Source organism: Mus caroli, chromosome 15 (genome assembly GCF_900094665.2).
Source record: "Mus caroli chromosome 15, CAROLI_EIJ_v1.1, whole genome shotgun sequence".
Lineage (NCBI taxonomy): Eukaryota > Metazoa > Chordata > Mammalia > Rodentia > Muridae > Mus > Mus caroli.
In genome coordinates, this window is record NC_034584.1 from 27359136 (window position 1) to 27379737 (window position 20602).

At 44.6% G+C, this 20602-nt stretch overlaps 1 protein-coding gene across 1 annotated transcript in view; it reads left to right on the forward strand.

The window, feature by feature from the left end:
* Positions 1–2325: 2325 nt before the first annotated feature.
* Sema5a (semaphorin 5A) overlaps positions 2326–20602 on the forward strand; it is a 437549-nt gene continuing 419272 nt past the window's right edge. Inside the window, exon 1 of the mRNA XM_021182965.2 lies at positions 2326–2819. The gene's annotated coding sequence lies outside the window, so the exon portion shown is untranslated. The remainder of the gene's footprint in view (positions 2820–20602) is intronic.

The window sequence follows — 20602 nt, forward strand, 5'->3', positions numbered from 1 at the left end:
TCATAACTGTAATTTTGCCGTTCTGAATCATAATGTAAACATCTCACATGCAGGATATCCGCTACGCGACCCCTGTGAAAGGGTCCTTCACCAGCCAAGAGGTTGTGACCTGCAGGTCAAGAACCACTTCTTTAGACCAAGAAAGCACTTTTGCTTCTTAGAGATTTGTAATTCATTATCAGGGATACATACTTTTAACAATGGTATAGTGTAGTCTGTAAATGGCAAAAATCAAACCTACATTCTGCCCCAGTCACACAAATAATTCACTTCATTTAGAGGGTGAAATTCTATGGGATAATCCTCACGGTAAACAGTGCTGATGCCTCCAAGCGAAGAGTGAGTTTCTTTGTCTGCTTGTAAGTTTATGAGATAAGTTATCCCTAGGTGGTCCCAGGCTGGCCTTGAAGTCTCAATCCTTCTGCCTTAGCCACCAGAGTACGTGGTGCACAGGTTTGATCTACCTCATCCCTTTCTTTCTTAAAAAGTATAATTAAAAAAAAAAAAGATGTGCTAATTGTTTTTATCAGTTGACATTGAGGAATAAGCACAAGAATGAGTGAAGTACATTTGAGTCTTAATTTGTCTTTCTTCACCCTGTTCTGCTCCACCCTGCCTTCCTGAAAGCTATAGGGTTCAAGGGTAAGGCTGAGGTCTTCCACTGTCAGCCCCTAGAAGGCCTCCTTCTCCCAAAAGTCTCCCAGGCTGCTGTGCCACGTAGGCAAGAGAAGGGGAGTGCTCAGAATGGCGCTAGTTCCCACCCACTTCTGAAACAGCAGGGAGAAGCAAAGGAAGCCTATTAACTTTTCCGGTCAAGATCTAGAAGCCAGGAGCTGCCACCCCAGAGCTGGAAGCCAGCCAAACATCTGTAGTAGATGTTTCCCAAAGAAGCCCTAGAAGACTTCTGCGTTGGGGCCATACTTTTCAGGCTCCACGATTCTAGACACAGCACACTCTGGGTTTGACATAGTCTCCAATGGACTCTTTCAGAAATGGTTTCACCTAACTCTTTCATTTGAAGGTGACAGAAACAACAAATTGGTGGCAACTTGTGCTTCTATTCACCTCCTCTTGAATCTCTGTGGTCCTGGATGAGCTGTGACACATTCCAGCTATTACCCGGTCCCTGTTTAGCACTATGGAACCCTCACAGATGCCCCGAACTGTCACCGGCGCCCCTATCCTCTACCAGGGCACATTTGCAACCTGCCAATACCAGGATGTGATTGTGGCAAACGGGAACATCCTTAGGTCTTGCAGCTAAGAAACTCATTGATGAGGTTCCTTATGCAAAAGCACCCGAGGCCACCAACAAGGCCCGACATGCGAGGAAAACCTGAAGACATAGTTCCTTTTCCCTATCCTGAGGGAAAAGGATCGCCAAGCATGGCTATAGGGGCAGGGATCCACGGTTTCTGACTTTATCCTGTAATTTTCCCTCTCCACAACCTTGTATGTTGTTTAGAACTTGGTGAGTTGATCACTTCCTTAGAAGGAGAACTGAACAACGCGTCAATAAAGCTGCCTTCCCAAGACATTTACTTTGTGTTCCAAGATAAACTTTTTGCCCCCATGCTCACTCAGTAAACTCCCAAGATACTTGCGGAGTGCCAATTAGCCCAGCTGTTTCTGTCCATGAGGTAACCCTCTCCTAATTCCCGTTAGGGCTACTTGGGAACCTCTTGCTTTATTTCCTTGGATGGCAGATTTATTCATTTCTCTGATCTATCCTTTTCAAGAAACTAGCTGAGAGCCTTGCCGGGCCCATCTCGCCTGTAAGAATCCGCGGCGAGCCCCTCACCACCCCCAAAGCACACCCCAGTCTTCTTATGATGACACAGAAGAACTGAATCTTAAACTTCCACCTTCTTCCCACCCGCGATCCGCCGGGGGCACGCACTTACCTGGAACTTAGGCAGGCCTAGCAGACGCCACGTCTCTGGTTTGGGTTGAACTGCCTCCAGCCCTTTATACAGCCCATCCTGCAAAGTAGCCACGTAGGAGCCACCGGGCAGGGGGCGGGTAGCCAAAGAAGGTCTCTTCCAGGAGAGGAAGGGAGTTCGAAAAAAGTCACCAGTTGGGTAAATTTGCACTCCGGTGGCACAAATAGAACTCCTGGGGTGTGTAGAGAGCCCCCTGGGGAGTGTTTGGGGGTCCCATCTCGGGAAGAGGCGGGGCTAGAGGAGGGGCCTGGGAAGGTCAGGGGTGGGTGGGGCGCTCAGTTTGCACGCGGGAGGGGCGGAGTAGGGGAGGTGCAGCGGAGGGGGCGGGGCGGGGGCGGGGCGAGGCGAGGCGGTTCTGTGCTCCCCGCCCCGAGCTCTGGGCCCGCTCACCCAGCGCTAGTCTACTCGCCGGGAAGGCGGCGTCAGCAGCGGCTGCTCACGCTGTGCCCACTCCCGCGCGCGCTGCGCTCCCGCCGCGGGTGGGCTCCTCAGCCCTTGGCTGGCGGTGGCCCCAGCCTTGCGGCGGCCTCTGTATCCCACCTTCCCACTGCGGGGGCGTCCCGGCACGTGCAATCCTTTTTTGGGGTGTTCTTGGTTCCCACGCGCAGCTACTAAGCAGAGGGTACCCAACTTTGCCACCTCACCGGTCGCCCTCTCTCGGCGCGAGCCTGTCCACTCAGCTGCACAACTGGAGACTCCGGCAGACGAGCTGGTCCCCAGCCTGCCGCGTTGCGAGAGGATAGCTCTGGAGAAGTGGCGGGGTGCAGTGGTGGCGGCTGCCTCGACTTCCCTCGTAGTGCACTGAAGAGGACCCTTGGAGCAGCTCCGGACCCCGGGGCGCTGGATGACTAGCAGGAGGAACGCGCCCCGCATCTGGTGAGCTCTCTCCCTGCAGAGTCCCTGAGTGTCATAGCTGAGACCCTGCACGTGTGAACTGGACTTGGGGCAGCACAGGTCCATTTGTGGGTGGTTTAAGTCTCTGGTAGGGTCACTCTGCAGACACCTGGGTAGGGACAACCTGGCAGAGGCGCGTGCAGGACTACCATCAAAGCGGGGGCGGTCGCAGTGGAGATAGTGCACGGGCTGGAAGTTTGTGTCTTAGCCTTTCCCTGCATACGAGCGTGGATTGAGAAGGTCCGGGTGTGTGACCGGTCAGTGGGCAAGCCTGCACCTCGGCCAGCACCTTTCAGGTACCCGTGGAGATCTGTGTGCGTAATCCGCGCTAGGCCAGGCTTGCTTGGTGGAATCTGGAACCGGGATTGGTGGTCGGAATTGCCACCGTACCCTGCACGGTGGACTAGGGGACATTTTCCTGCTCTCTGTACAGGGGCTCTGCGGTGTTCGTGAAAATCTGGGGTTAGTGGGACCAGGGCACAACTCCGCCAGGGTGTTTTGCAGAGGAAGACTAAGGCAGGGATGGCGAAGTCTGGGAATTCAGCAGGATGAGCTCCAATCGCAGAGCCCCGGTCTGCGGGCAGCCCAGCCGCACGCATTTCATACCCGGGTTCACGGTCTGGGGCCAGGAGAAGATCGGTGCTCAGGATGTTCCGAGGAACTGTTAGAGGGGAGTGATCTCCGGCTATCGCCCTTGGTACTGGGCCCAGAGCGGGTAGGTCCCGGTCCCGGTCCCCCTCACCTCCCGCCCCGGGCTTTGGCGGGAAGCGCTTTTACGTCCTTTTTTGTTGTTTGTACCTGGATGCGGTTGCCTTGAGTTGGGTTTTAACTTTCCTGCGCCTGCGGCGTCCCGGAGATTCCCGGCAGGGGGCGCCAAGAGCGAGCTTTCGGAGAGGATGTCACAGAGCTTGTTAGTGTTTTTGTCCTGGGCAAATGGGTCAGGGGTCCTAGGCAGCAGTAAAACACAGATTTTTGCTGTGATTTCACCTCAAAAGGAAAAGAGTTGAGAGAAGTGTTCTCTTTACCCCGGAGAGCTTTTAGCCTAGTTAAGCGACAGAAAAGTTGGACGGAAGCCGTCTATCTGGAAAGGTCTCTTCCTAAGACACATTCCTACCAACTCCTCAGGGTACACATTTTTCCCCATGACAATTGGACTTAACAATTGAAACTGCGCGAAGGTATAAGAGTTATGTGTAATACGGAGAGGAGATTCTGCTCCTGAGCAGCACATTGGTTAAAACACCGGGTGTTAAAATTAATGCAGTTTATTTATTTATATTTTTAAAAATAGCTGTGTGTCCAAGCTTGTCAAGAAGAGCCCTGTTTTTGAAGAGCAGATGTGTTATTAAATACAGAATTCGTCTTTTATAAAGAGACACAGAAAGATAAAACTAGCCCTTAATAGGAAACGTTTTAAATACCCAACTAGGGTTGCCGATTAATGTTGTTTTTCATCTTTTGAGAGAGGGAGGAGTTCCTCCCTTGGAGTAAAAAGTTCACAGTTTCACTTCAGGCTTAAGCAGACACCTTCTGTTGTAGATCATTGAAACTACTTTTCTTTCCTGTGTTTACTCCAAAAGAAGTGTGCATTTCTTTCTGCCCACTCACATTTCTTCTGCACGTTTGTTTTCCATGAAGAAGCAGTTCTAAGTGTATTGTTTGAAACACAGACTTCCTGCCGTGAGTTTATTGTAAAAACTTTTGAGATAGTGGCTCATCCAAGATGCTGACTGTTGTCGCAGTGTGTGCCCATTCAGCTGTGAAGTCCATGTACTGGTATCAGCTTTTATGCGGCTGTAGTCAATACATACTTTTCCTCACATGGGAAATAAGTGATCCTCATCATTTGATGCCTTTTAAGCCGCTGCTAACTTATTTGGTTGTCTTAATGGCAAACAGCTGCAGGATCCCTGCTGAGAGCAAAGACTTTGGTCTTCTGGGTAGGGAAGACTGTCTTGGACCAGAGGAAGTATTTTAAGGTGTTTAGAATCTGCTGAAAATAAGCTGGTATTTATTCCTCCTTGTGTCTGTCTCAAGTGACATCTTGGTCATGTCTGCAGAGATTGAAAGAGAGAAATGGAAGAGCACAGAGTAAAACTAGTTCACAACAATACAAGATGAATGCAAACATATTCCCACAACTTTACCATGACCCTAGGTTTTGTGGACCACAAGAAGTCCTTGTAGCTACTGGCTTCTCAGAGGAAATTCTTCTGTATCCTCAGTTTAGCCTCTTGCTGAGGGACAGTTGTTAAAAGCAACAAGCATTTCTCTGTGCTGTATGCTTCTTGCTCAAAATAGATGCCAGTTTCTTGGGAGGGGGGAGCTATATCAACTGCTACTCATGCCAGGCTATATCAAGAGCTACCTAGCCAAACCGTTGCATAGTTCCAATTAACTGGATAATGATTTTTATCTGTTTAACTGAATGTTGTTTTTATCATTAAGTCACTGAAACAGAGGCTTTCCAGCGATAAAATGCAGGAAAGTGGAGGAGGGATGGGTAGGGCTTTGCTAAGAGTCCAGCCAAGGGCATCAGGCATTCTGTTGGAAATATGAGTGAGCATGGACGCCAGGGTTTGCACATCAGAACCTGACCCTAAAGAAGAGGCTTGTGTTTCAGCCCATGCCATGTGCAGTGCAGAACAGATCCATTTGTTCACATTAACTCCTAGTAAAAAAGTAACCCATTTTTTTTAAAATGTAGAATTGAATAACCATTTGAGGAAACCATTTCTTCCTATATATTTGCTATAATTCTTGATTCTAAAATTATGCCAAATTAGTATGATAAAAGTGTATCTGAAATTGTTGCTATAGTTACCCAGACAAATTGCTTAGGATATAATTATAATACCAAGGTGACAAGTTTTTGTGTTTAATGTTCAATAATGTTTGAAACATAAATTACAGTGTCTAACAAATTGAATTACAGCAAGGTATCGAAGAAAGATGCCTCTACCTTTCTGCCCACCTGCACCTGCTTGCAAATCTTTATTTATATTCTGCAAAGTTAACTTTTCTGGACTTCCCAGATGAGTGAGTGTACGTCATTCTAAGTAGTTTACAGTGTCTGTGCTGTTGTCTGCAATACGGAGATTTTCATAGATGCTCCTCAAGTACTTTCTAAATTAAGATGTAAAAGTCTAGTTAAAATTACTATTTTTTTTAAAACTCTACTATCCTGCAGCCATCATCTGACATAGATAGTGTCTCTGCTGTTTGTAGTTTTGTAGTTCCCATAGATTAGCATAAGAGCATCACAGAGATGAATATAAGGCATGAACACCAGCTCTTTGGGATATAGCTTTTTTTTGGCATTTACATTTTTACTACATGGTGTGTGTGTGTTTGTGTGTGTGTGTGTGTGTTGAATATGACACAGTATAAAGGTCACATGACAGTTGTGTGTCTGTCCTTCCAATATGTATTTGAGAGCCAAGTTTGGGTCACTAGGTTTGGTAGAAAGTACTTAACCAACTGTACCATTCCAAGAAAAGAGAGGGGAACAGAAACTAATCTTAGGATCTCTTCAAAGTTTCTGTCCTCAGTAAGTCTGTCCAAAACACTATTTGGTTCGGAGTTTAAGCAAGCTGGAACACAACAGACAAAAAGCTCGATCCAAGAGAAGATATCGAGTCCTAAGTCATTTACTTTATGGCCGCACCGATAGCGACACAATTAGTCCGTGCCTTGGTGCTTTGTGGAAGATCCTAGAACTAGGAAACCCGGCCTCTGTGTCACAAGGTAGTTTGAAGCCATAGGACTTCAAAGATGAAGTTGTATGTCACCTGGGGCATGTCACTAAAAACATGGTCAATACAGCACGGGACTCAAACAGTCAGAATATTCTGCCCAAAGTATGGCTGTCTTCTTCTCTTTCCTTCTTTGGTCCAAAATTTATGGTTGTTTGACAAGAGCGAAGATGAGCGTACTTTATTCCCACGCTGGAGTTCTCAAATGTTTTCAAACACGCTCAGTATTGAACGTGGAAAAGTGACTCAATTACTACTCTTTCTTTGTGTGTTTTGGGACTAGCTTTCTGATTAACAATGAATAAGAAACGATTTCACAAGAAAATACCTTTGTTAAAGGATGAGTTTCTTTTATATTTGTCCATAAGCCCACCTGGCTTTTATCTCCCAGTCTTTCATTCCTTTTCGTTTTGTCTCTGCATTTCTGTGGAATTGGCTGACCTGGAGTTCAAGTCAAGTGACGAGGAAGCACACAGCGGAACAATTTTACTTTGCTTTGCATTTTTTATGTTCATCTGAGAGTAAATCCCATTACTTCACTGGGTAATTCAATTACAGATATATATGATAAATAGCCAGTCAAGTGATACTATCAGCAGCCGGCACTATTGGAGAAATAATACTGTATTTGCTGAGATGTAAGATTTAAAAAAAAAAAAAAGTTGTACACAGGTGACAGCTAGAGTTGTACAAGGACAACTTGGTCACAGGCTGTGGCGTCCCAAACTCATTTAGTTCACATTCACTCAGTGCCTGGCAATAATGCACAATACACCCATGCAAAGAAAAGCAGTCAAAGACAATGAGGAGGATGATTCTGCAAAGCACTTTCTTCTACTTTGCCCGCATTTGCCAAACAGCCACTGCTTCCCTAAGACTTCCCTGAATCACGGGAGAGAGTTGTGCCGCACAAGCTCTGCCCAAGCACAGTTCCACACAGGGGAAAATCCCTTCTGTAAAAACGGGCAGACAGACCAAAAGCCAGAGCTGCTTTATATGGTACAGGAGAGGGTCCCCAAAGCTGTTTCTCTCATGAAGGATGCCTAGTCAGAGTGTACTGGCTAGTTTTGTGTCAACTTGACACAGCTGGAGTTATCACAGAGAAAGGAGCTTCAGTTGAGGAAATGCCTCCATGAGATCCAACTGTAAGGCATTTTCTCAATTAGTGATCAAAGGGGAAAGGCCCCTTGTGTGTGGGACCATCTCTGGGCTGGTAGTCTTGGGTTCTATAAGAGAGCAGGCTGAGCAAGCCAGGGGAAGCAAACCAGTAATGAACATCCCTCCATGGCTTCTGCATCAGCTCCTGCTTTCTGACCTACTTGAGTTCCAGTCCTCACTTCCTTTGGTGATGAACAGCAACATGGAAGTGTAAGTTGAATAAACCCTTTCCTCTCTAAATTGCTTCTTGGTCATGATGTTTGTGCAGGACTAGAAACCCTGACTAAGACAGGGAGTTTGCACTGTAGCATCCTGAAGCCAAATGGATTTTAGGAACACAACTGATTTCCGTTTTTATTTTAGAGAGCTAAGATTCAAATTTTCTGTGCTGATCGTAATGTTAAGGAAGTCATGATGTTAAGAAAGTCGTAATGAGTAGCATACAGCAAAAGTGAATAATTACATTTAAAAAAAAGAGAAAGTTGCTGTGGATGATAGACTTCGTTGGTCTAGCCAAGGCTATAATTCAGTCATCATTCATCCTGGTTGGCCCTTATGTGTCAGCCAACCAGGATTTGCTTAAACTGTCTTGTCACTTAAATCCTTGCACTTTCTAGCCACATGCTTGACTTTAGAGGGAATCCCAGAGTGCATGGTTTAGGGAAGCAATTTGCCCGATTGGGAAATGGAGTAGGAGAAGCTTCAACTTTAATTTGGGGTTTGCTGGCAACACTGTGCTTCTGAAAGACTGGCTCACCTCCTCTGATGGAGAGTGGTGGTGAGGAAATGCCTGGCTAGAGAATCTGGCAACGGGCAATGAGTGGCATAGGTGGGAGCAGGTAGCATCCCATGTGGCTTGTAGATGAAGGCAGCAGCTTTAAGAGGGGTCAGCAGGGTGGTTGAACATCCAGACAGACTTGGAAATGGCCAAGCACCATGCTGGGTGAGACCCCCCACATCCACATTGGTTATAGACAACCTTTGGAGAGCTCATCTCCAAAAATGGTAAATGGAGAGGGAGATGGGAAGCCAGCGAGGCTCCTCAGCAGGAGTGGCCTGGTGGTTGCTTACCAAGTGGGGCCTTACAAAGGACAGTGCAAAACACAATGTTAGGTGAGCTTATGTTCTGGAGAAACTGCATGAGGACACAGGAAAGAGGTCCCAGGATTCAGAGGCACCTATAGAGCTATATAAGCTTGCCTGTATGTTTGCCCACTTCATGTCCACCATCTATCACAGTCTGTCCCTTACATGCAGTCTGGGTTCATAGGCCTGGGCTCTGTCAGAGGAATAGTGAAGGTGGACCTGGCTGGCTATAAGACCACATGGCTCTATAACCTGTTAATTGTTACCCCTGCCCCTGTGGCCTGCTGCCTGTTTCTAGCAGCCTGGTTGTGGCATTCCTCCTGGGAATGTCTTTGTTGTGTTTTCCGTGTGAGGCTTTCTGCCTTTGCGTCTGACTGTCCTGAGGTCCTTACTCATGCATGCCTCCTTCAGAAGGAGTCTCCAAATATACCGCCTAAAACATATCCTCTCCCATTCCCTTCCCTCAGCCGCCTTAATTTACTTTCTCATTTTCTGTATGTTGCATTGTCCATGTGTTGTGTATGACTCTTTATCAATTGCACCAATGGAGAGTGAAAACCTAAGAGATGCTTGAGATTTCTTTGTTTACATCTGTGTCCTGCAGAGTCCCTAGAATGGTATTTGGCATTCATGGGACCCTCAGGCTGCCATGGGTCAGTGAATGAATGAGTAAATACATTTATACACTAAACACACACTATTGACTACAGAAGAGCATTGGCCACATATGACCTTGGCTTACTTAGACAACACTATTTTTTTTTTTCAGGTAACATGAATGGTGAGCAGTGTCTACATTCTTCATGGGAAGAAAAACAATGTTCCCATAAGCTCAAATTGATTCATGATCACAGTCTTGGAATACATTGTTGTTTGAAAGCCAAGAACCAGGAGGACTGTGCACTCCATATATTCTAATATATGCTAATTATAGATTAAGTAGGTACTTGGTAAATGAATCGATGACCTTGCTTGGATTTGAATTAGTATAAAACACTTTGTGTGTATTAAGACCTAAAAAAGTGAAATGCTAGGATGTTATTTGCTTATTTAAAAACACTTCCCACCCACACAAAGTTCCAGGGAACAAATTGTATCCTCATTACATATTTTCACACATTATGACTTCAGAATATTTTAGAAATATGCCAGGCTTTTTCATTTCGTTTCTGAGATCAGGCCAGTAAGTCTTGCCATTTAGTTGGATGTATATATTTAATAAGCTGCAGCAGGCAAGTGGCTAAACACGTTTATTTCTGTGTTGTGGGTTCTGCTCAGCAATGACCTGACAGAGCTCTTGATGTATGCTGTAATAGGTGTGAGCCTCAAAACATGGAGCTGGGTGAAGGAAGCCAACCACAGAATATCACACATTGTTTGATTCCATTTATAGAAACTTCTAGAAGAGGCAAAACTATAAAGATGGAAAGTGGATAAGTGATTGCCTAAGGCTAACAGTGAGGACTGGAAGGGAGACAAATGGGCAGGCATGTCTCTTTTGGAAAATGATGGTGTCTAATCCTAGGTTGTGGAGCTGGTCACCCACATGTGCATTTACTCAAATTTGCTGACTTGAACACTTACAGTGAGTCAGTTTCATAGCATGTAACATACCTCAATAATATAGTTATAAATGGAAATCTGGGGCATAATTTCTAAAGTTGGAGTGCTGGCAGTCTAAACATAGTTCCTGCTACATTTACTGGGGGTTTTATTCTGTGTTTCAATACATTTTTATAGAGTTAGTGTCAAGGCTACTGGGCTCCAAGATGTACGAAGTTTGTTTGATGCAAAGAACTTCCTTCTTTGTGGCATTGTGGTTTCTGTTAGGAATGGAGGTAAACTCAGGAATACAGGTAAACACATGGGGCCATATAACCATGTCAAACAATTAGCTAAACTCATCATTGAACCTATCTACTCTGGGAAAGACTGGTGATCCTGCTGGTCCAGCTGTTTTGTGGGCATGGCTTAAAAGAACACAGTGGACAATACAGACTCACATGTTTCATTGGAGCCTCCATCAAGGTCTGTAACTGACATGGCAAAGTTTCTTCACTAGGTGAAGATGCTTTCCTCTGACAGGTCAAGGACACTATGTGTAAGCCTACTTCTGCATTTCTGAACTTTAAACTAGCAATATGGCTGCTCTGGCAAGGGGTCACATTCAAAGACCTTCTAGGTCAGTATGCTTTGGCTGGAATACAGACAAACCTTTGATCCCTGTGGCTAGAATAAAGACACATCCTTAGTACATACCTTTAATCCCAAACAATGTAGGTAAGGTTAGTTTGTAGAAGGAAGCAGCCTTGTTTGAAAGTGATATCTAATTGACTGGCAGACAAAATGATGAATCAGAGAAAGATTTGACAGAATGAGTTGGAGATAGGATATACCCAACTCTCACGAGAACACAGGAGAGAGAGAGAGAGAGAGAGAGAGAGAGAGAGAGAGAGAGAGAGAGAGAGTTAGTTTTATTGGGATAGTTTTACAGAGACAGGCTCTAGGTGAAGACAGAATGAACTGGAGAATAAGGAACCAGAAGATTAGAACAGATTGCCAGAGTTAGTTTGAGGCCAAGAAGAGCAATGCAATTCAGTGAGAAGCTGAGAGAAACCAGATTGAATCAGTCAGCTTGGAGAGGAATTTGAGCTGGAACAATTGAGTTGAACCACCTAGCCTGAGTTCAGAAAAAACTAGGAAGGGCAAACTTATTCAGCAGTAAGCCTCCAAGATGACAACAGCATCTGGCAAATAAAAGCTACCTTTACACTGACACTAGTTGTCATTTACTTCAACTGCTTCGTGAGGCAGACAACTGTTTTCTTCCTGTGACAGGGTCTTGTTATATGGCCCAGTAGCAGGTATCTTTCACTAGCCACAGCTAAAAGACAAAGCACAAGATCTTATATTGTTTTGCACTTTCATTTTCTCCATTTGTCCTTCCCTTCCTCCCTTCTTATTCTTATTTTTTTCATAGGGTCCTGGCTGTGTTGCCCAGGATGTCTCAAACTCCTAACTGAAGCAGGGCTCCCACTTGAATGTCCTTAGGTGAAGAGCCTCATGCCTGTTTAGAAGACAGGTTTTAAAAATGCTCCAAGCCTGCCCATATTTTATTTTTTTAGGTGTCATAGAGACATGTCTAGCTCTTTCTACTCTATTTCCCCCTGTTTTGACACTTTTTTTTTTTTGGTTAAAGTGTAATGCTGCAAATAGGGTCTGGGTTGAAATACATGTGAAATGTCTGTAATTTGCTTCCTCTGCTACTGTCTCTCAGGGAGCGAGTTTGGCCCTCTCCTATTGTTTATTGAGACTTCCATCTGTCTACTGCCTTAAAACCTCCCATGCCTCCTGCCACAGTCTTGCTCAGATCTCCAGTGGGCACCTTGCTTTCCCCACACCAGTTGGCTTCCACATGGTGACTTTCTGTGAAAGTGTTTACTTTGGCTTAGGCAGTTGGTACCAAGAACACCTTGTGTGGCTTTTGGCATCTGGCATTGGATGGCTGACCTTCTAGCTTTTGTAGACACCTCTTCATTAGTATGGGAACCTTTTTTTTTTTTTTTTTTTTAGCTCTGTGATGGTGCAGGGGACAGCACTACATTTCTTCAACTCCCCCCCTCCCCATTTTGTTAGTACCTGCAGTTGTCGGGAAGTTGAAATGGGCAATTGAGATTCAATTACAACATTTATATAGAGTTTCCGGAGTTTATTTCTCACTGGCTTATTCTGAATTTGTCCCTCTCAAATAAGTTTATGCAATCTAAGGCAACTTAACATTTATAACCAGGCCACACTTTGTATTGCCAGTCCTGACTTAATGTTGCCCATGGTGAGTGGTAAGGAGTTATTGGTGACGCTTTTTCCTTTATTTGTGCCTGTTTGATAGTTTCAAGGATCAGTAGAATATAGCCACCATTTTTCTTGTTTGGTTTTGTTTTCTTTTATTTGTGATGAGGCAGTGTTCTCTAGATTTTCAAGGGAACTGGTTAATGGTTTGACTAAGGGTGACATGGTCAGAGAACATGTTGCCAAGACTTCTAGGTACAGAGTCAACAAATTATGAGGTTTTCTCTTGTTTCTAAATTTCTAGAGTAGTCATTGACTTGCTGTGGTTCAGATAGCTTGAGTTGACCAAATGATGTATTATGTGCAGTGAGATATGGAGATGCTGTTCTGGCCAGGGATAGTATTCTTACCTTTGAAAGTATTTACTTTTTCCAGCCATTTACTTTCCTAGAAAGCATCTAAGATCTCACATCAAATATTGACTTTGGAACACTAGCAGATGTGTAGGATCCTCTGTTAACATTTGAAAAGACCCTGGATATTATAAATTCATTTTCTTTTATCAGTAGACACCTTCTTCCCACTATTTTCTAGAGTTTATAGTTGGGTAATTTTGTTTGTTTGTTTGTTTTTCGAGACAGGGTTTCTCTGTGTAGCCTGGCTGTCCTGGAACTCACTTTGTAGACCAGGCTGGCCTTGAACTCAGAAATCCGCCTGCCTCTGCCTCCCGACTGCTGGGATTAAAGGCATGCTCTACCACGCCTGGCTATAGTTGGGTAATCTTGAACTGGGGATGTAGCTCAGTTGGCAGACTATTTCGCTAATGTGTATCATGCACCAGGATTCCATCACGGGCACTGGCACTGCTCAAACTGAGAGTGATGGCATATGCCTATAGTTCCCGCATTCCAGAGGTGAAAGCAGAAGGTTAGAAGCGTCTTGACTGCATGGCAGAAGGTTAGAAGCATCTTGACTGCATAGCAGGTTGGAGGCCAGCTTGGGCTACAAGAGATCCCGTCACATCCTGACACAGGAGATCTTTTTCATATGTCAACAAAGGAAAACTCTTAACTCAGATCTAGGAGTTAAAGGCAGACATTTATCCATTTAAGTTTAATGTCTCCAAGCCACCAACAGTGGCTCTCAACCTTCCTCATGCTGTGACCCTTTAATGCTGTTCCTCATGTTGTGGTGACTCCCAACAATGAAATTATTTTGTTGCTACTTCATAACTGTAAGTTTGCAGCTGTTAGGAATCATAAACTACCTGATATGCAGGATATCTGATATGTGACCCCCTGAAAGGATCATTCGACCTCCAAAAGAGTTACAGGTTGAGGAACACTGCCCTACATAGAATATAAAAATTATATTTTCCAGTCAATGAGCTTAGTTTTTCAGAGATTAATCCTTATATTCTTTAACAGCATACCTCCCCTATCAGTATGATAAGGTGACCTCTGTTCACCCTTCAGTCTTTTGTGTATGTATGGGCATGTGGAGTGTGTGTGTGTTCTCTTTGTACATATATATGTACATACATATATTTCTGCATGTGTAGGCATGTGAAGTGTGTGTGTGTTCTCTTTGTACATATATATGTACATACATATATTTCTGCATGTGTAGGCATGTGGAGTGTCTGTGTGTTTTCTCCATATAATTCTATGTTATACATTTCTGTGTGTATATGTGTTTGTTTTGTGCACACCAATACATGTGTGTGCCTGTGGAGGTCAGAAATCAAACTCAATCACATATTGCTCCTCATGATAGAACTTGTTATTCGAGAGCCATCTTTACCTTCCCAGGGCTGGCATTACAATGTCAAACCACAAGCCACTACCTGCAGCTTTTTTTTTTTTTTTTTGTATGAACTCTGGGCATTGAGCTCAGATCTGCAGGATTTTGAAGCAAGCACTTCAGCTTACTGAGCCATCTTCCCGGCCCTCAGTCAGTCTTTACCTCATCATGCCCCATCTTCACTGGAAAAGCCGGTATCAGTCATCTTCTTTTCCCCAACTATGCAGAAGGGGGTTTGCTGGATCAACTGACCCAGGTTTGTCAGAGTCAGTGGATCTGGGAGCTGCTACAGCTGATGTGACAACAAGCTATCCCTTCGTGTTCTCCTCAGTCTTGATCCTGGACTGTTTTCTGTCAACACATCCAGAGTCCATTACTGGCACGACAGGAACACAGTGGCTGTTGAGCCCCATTTGTGTCCCACATGCTGTGTTGCCTAGCTGGGAAGGACAAATGTGTTCTCGGGGTCACATTCTCTTTGCTTGCTGCAGAGTGATGGAAACCCCACTCCAGCCCGTTTCCTCACAAAGCTCCGTGTGGCTGGACTGTGTGCACCCCCACCTCCAGTCAATCATCCTTTCGCTTCTGGTCATACCACGTAAAGCTAGACTGGTAGTTGATGTCAAATGTTCTCCTCTCTACCTACAGGCCCCAAATTTCGTCCAGTGCACAGCTAAACCATTGACTGCATACTGCTTTTTATATCCGAGAATGTGCCCGTGAATGCGAGCTGTGCAGTGGTCCTGAGGGTGGGCTGGGAGTGGAGTTCAGAGGTCTGGGAGGGGGAGGAGTCTGAACAGAGTTGTACAAGTCCAGACGGCATATTTTGGTTGTTGCAGTTTCCAAGTCTGCTCTGAAGTCAGGCCCAGAGCCAAATTTACTCTCTGTCTGCCAGCAGTGATGGAATTCCTCGGTCCCATCACCAGCTTGTGAAGAGAAATCATTCAGGAAAGAGTGAGCTGGCAAGGAAGAGTCTCGGAGATTCATTCACTTGAAAGCCTACGCCTGCCTGCAAATGGTATTTAACTTGAGCAGTTCCTCCAGGGCCACCTGCTGAGTTTCCATCTCCTGGAGGTTTATTTTGGTACTTGGGAAAGCCAGGGAAGGACTTGCAGTGGGGAATATACTGGACACATCTGAAAGGCAAGACTTAGCAGAAAGTCTTTTAGGGATTCAAACTCACTAAAACTTCACGGAGTTGGAGCACTGTTAGTCCGGTTTCCATTACCTTAATGTAATATACAAGACTGGGTAACTTAGTAATAAAAGGGGTTATGGTTCTAGAGATAGAAGGATGTGTCACCAGGGTGGTTTGGCACTAATGAGAACCTTATGATGGGTAGTATCATAATGGTGGAAGAAATTAGACAGAAAGTTGCAGCCTTGGGAGGAGCTAACAGAAACCTCCATCTCTTAAAAATCCTGCTTCCTTCACATCACCACATACCACATGGAAGTTCAGGCTACTTCATCCCATTCTTGCCTGGTGTTTAGTTTCTGCAACTGTAAACAGGATAAATTAAGGCATCATGGTGCTGTACCCCAATAATAAAACATCTAGAAGACATTTCTTAAAGGAACAGATACACATTTTTCACTATTTCTTAAATGTATATGTAAGGAGATTAATGGTTTGAATTTGGACCAAGGGTAGAGAGGACATTGACTTCCCTGGTTTGTAGAGAATATATCCTGAAATTCTGATGGCAGGAGGCATTTCTGTGTGTTGATATCATATGGAAAAAAGAAGATGTTTTCATGTAGATTGTAATAGAAAACATATACTTCAGGTGCACACTTTGGGGTCCCAGTTCTGGTTGGTGAAGAGGAGCAGGAGAGACTGGAACACAGAACACCTGACAGGTGGTCTTCATTTGATCTGTGTGAATGACTGCCTTGAGAATATCCTAGAAACACACACACACACACACACTCACTCACAATTTTTCCTCATTGTATCTAAATTCCTTGTTCTGTTTTCCTACTAGGAAAAGAATCAGGCTCTCCAAGTGGTCATATCATACTGAAATCTAGTGAGGTGTGCTCTGGCTTCACAGTTCTCTCTGGTGACACCCAGTACCATTGGCTTCCTTTCCTTTTCCACCTTCATTGAGCTTGCTTACTTGGTAGCATGGGTAGGTCAATGCGGGAAGGCCTTGTGAAGCAAAGAATCTCCCATGTTAGGAAGCTCCTCCATGCAGACAATATCCATCTCATCTCTCTTCCTAGAAAGTTAAATAAATCTGTGCTGCACACACTGCCTTTTTCTGTCCTTGCTTCCCAAGCAGATAAAGAAATAATTGCAGCTTGAATATTTCTACCCATTTGTGATCCCATTATTTGCAGAAGAGCCAGGATGCATCACTACCCAGTTTGGCACCTAGTTCTGGAATATTGGCAGCCTCTTTCTTAGAGTGGCTCCATTGTGTCCCGTAAAATAAGGTTGCAATTTCACCCTCAATCCCCAGCCAAAAGCACCTTTAATTAGTGGTGGCAATACACATGATTTAACAGTATTAAGATTTGCTTTAAGTATCTTTCAATGATCTTTGGGCATTTTGTGTTTTAATTAAAGTATACATTCCCTGAAGAGTTAGCCTTTGGGGCCAATCTTTGGGCCTTGAGGTTGCAAAAGACAATCCTTAATGGAAGAATTAGGGTTGGAATTGAAGGCATGGCAGATTGTCATTAAGAGACTTAGACAGAGGGGTAATTAGCACATTGTTCATGGTAGGGACTTCTGAGAGGCCCTGGAGGCCAAGTGTCCTTGGGTTCTTCCTTAATTGCGCTTTTGAATGAGCAAGAAGTTGGCTACTGGGTTTAATTAAGCCTGAGGGGCTAGCCTTATAAAAACAAGTCTGATGCATACTAGGAAAGGCTGCTTTCTGCATAGCCTATAGGGTTACATAGTTTATCTTTGTTCCTCTTCTTTAACCAGCTACTAGGATTGACTTCAGTCAGCTGGCTGTTTGGCCTGATAATTGTAGCATGACCCAAACACATTACAGTTGATGTTAAGTATTTTAAAATCCTGGGGTAAAGGGAGCATTAGTGCCACATAAATTGATCTTTTCTTTGCAGACATATGCAAAACTAAAAATATAGATGCACTTAAATAAAAGAGCCTGGGATACAGTTAGGGACTGGTAGACAGCTGATGGAATATGTCAATGTTTGAAATCCATGTTTGTCCTTCTGAGCAATTGGAAGTTTGTTAGCTGTCTAACTTCATTAATTAATTAAATTTATTTAACCCAAGGCACTGCCTTTCAGTAGTTAGAGACTCAAGGAGTATGTGAATTTGTATTACTTCAGAGTAAGACCTCAGCTGTATAACATCCTCTGCTTACAAATACAGACATTAAATCCTATGTTAATAATTATAACTCCTAAATGAGGCGTCCATTAAAAAATAACCCGTGGAAGGTCCCTCAGACCTCCTTAAAGAATTCTTCCCTGCATTCCAGATATGTCACATAATTTGTAACTAGAAGCACATCTGCTGATCTCACAGGAGGTTGAAGTGTTTTGAGGTTAGCTGGGCTACTTTCATCAGATTCAAATGTATTCTGAGCTGGACGGTTTCCAATGATCCAAAATTAGTAATGGCAGCTTAGACATCACAGTGTTGAACACGGAGTCAGTTCAGCACATTCAGCGTCATTGGATTGTCACCTGTAATCCAACACAAACCGTGAGTGTCTTTGTTCAAACTAATATATGGCTCTCTGGAGAGAGCCACAGGTTAACCTGCAGTTTTGAAATCTGTGTGCTGTATAAGACTGTGGAGCCTGTACCCAGCTGTTAGATCGTTAGATACACAGCAGGGACATTCTGTGACACTCTGAAGGAGCATGGAGAACAGCTGAAATCTGCATTTCTTCTTCTATTCCATGTACATGAAAAAGAGGTCAAAGGAGAAGGGTGCTGGGCCCCCAGGCAGAGAGCATCTAGTCGTCATAGAAACCTTTCATCTGTAGGAGAGGGAAAGGGATATACTGTTACCCTTGAAAAAACATCTGTGACTCACGTGTGGCTCCCAGTCATCCCAGATACATAGGATCCTCTTGAGAGCATCATGTATACCTCTCCCATGGCTAGGAACAGGCACCATCATCACACAGACACACAGCGCAGTGTCATCTGCCTTATCCATTGATTCTATTTTCCCCTAGATTTTTTGTTTGTTTGTTTGTTTGTAAAGTAATCCAATGTTTACAAAAAATCTGGGCTGATTTTAATAGCATTAGTTTGATGATTTCTATTGCCTTACTGGGACTTGGCACGTAAGAAGGGTAGAAGAGAAATGTCGGTGTCTGATTTGTGGAATCCTCGCTGCCTCCTAGTTGGTATTAACATTCCACAGATCTGGGGTCTGGAGGATTTCCAGTTCTGGCTGTCCAGGAAGGCTCTTCTAAATATTCACCGAAAGATGGTGTTCTTTTATGTTTTTAAAGAGGGGCTCACATTGGGGTCTTAGTACTAACTGGACCAGTGATTTACTTTTACCATAGCCTAGCCCCACCAAAGAGAAGAGGTAGCTATGTTGACTGCCAAGAAGTATGTCCTAGTTACTGGTCTTTGCTGGTGCTGTATCCTACCCACGAAGACTGTGCAGGAGCTGGGCATGGTTTTATTTTCTCCATACCTATTTTCCAGTGGGGATATTCTTTGTCCTGGAACAGATGCCATTTTCTCTGCCGTGTTCCCAAACAACATAAACCGATGTTCCAGGTTCTGTTCAACATTGTGGAGTTGCCAGGAGTCTAAGGCAGGGTCATGGTGCTAAGAGGAGACAGGAAAATTGATGTGGGGAACAGAGGAACATAGAAGTGGTCGTTTAGTGTCCCTTTTCCTTGGTGGGGCTTCCTCACGGGGGGTAAAGGAACTTGCAGGGATTTGAGAGATGTGGCAGAGATAATTGCTGTTTTCCTAGTGTTTCAGGAAGCCTCCTGAAGTAGCATTGCTGCAGTGTTCTCCCCATCTCTTCTTCTCTTCTCTTCTCTTCTCTTCTCTTCTCTTCTCTTCTCTTCTCTTCTCTTCTCTTCTCTTCTCTTCTCTTCTCTTCTCTTCTCTTCTCTTCTCTTCTCTTCTCTCTCTCTCTCTCTCTCTCTCTCTCTCTCTCTCTCTCTCTCTCTGTGTGTTGGAGATTGAGCTGAGGTCCTTGTATGTGTTAGTCAAGTGCTGTACTACTGAGGTATACCCCCAGTCCTGTTTCTCCTTTTAACATATGGCCTCTCCTTCATAGGTAAGGCAATATAATAAAGGGTTAGTTAGTGGCTTTGCCTGCAGAAAATATCTCTGTGTATAGCCAAAGCTTGAGTCTCTGGCATTCTGTTGACTGACTGTCTGTCTGAGAACACATACCATCTAACCATGCAGTTTTCTGCACATAGATATGTCCTTAAGTAAAAACATAGCTTAAGGGTTACTAAGTAAATCTTGTGCTGCTTTCAGTCTTCTTTTGGAGGGGGACGGTTACAGGGAGGTTTGGGGCTTGTCATCTCTCTGTGACATTGGTTTGTATGTCTCACAGGGTCCAAGTGTACAGCAGGTTTCATAGGATCTCTCTAAGGGAACAAGCCTATGAATTCACTTTCTTGATAGGACGTTCTTCCCAGTGTGAAGTTGGTCAGCAGCCATGATAAGGAAGAGGAAGGTGGACTTCCCAGAAGAGTTAGAACTTCCGTCGGCTGAGTGCTACACACTGTGGCCCCTGCCCCCAGTCCTCGCTGCAGCTCTCTAGCAGGACGTTTGGGTAAACTGGAATGCCCCTCTTGAAAGTAAGTCCAGTGTTGGTCAAGATCCCTAGTTAGTCTCCAGGCTCCAGCGAAGAACCATTTCTGTTTTCCCTAGGATCTCCTAGTGTGTACACATGCCAAGGAGAATGTTGGGCCGAGTCTAGTATTCACGGTGTCACCAACAAGAGGATGGCACACAGCAGTTATTTCCCAAGTTGTGAGCTCATCTCCCAGGTGTTTGCAGCAGTGGGGGCAAGGTGGGGTAATATCCATCCTTTCCCTCCTTTTGTCTATGGAAACCTGGAAGAGGGTAAATCTTGGCAGTACTTTAAAAATAAGGAGCAGAGCTGTGCGGTGGTGGTACACACCTTTAATCCCAGTACTTGGGAGGCAGAGGCAGGCGGATTTCTGAGTTCGAAGCCAGCCTGGTCTA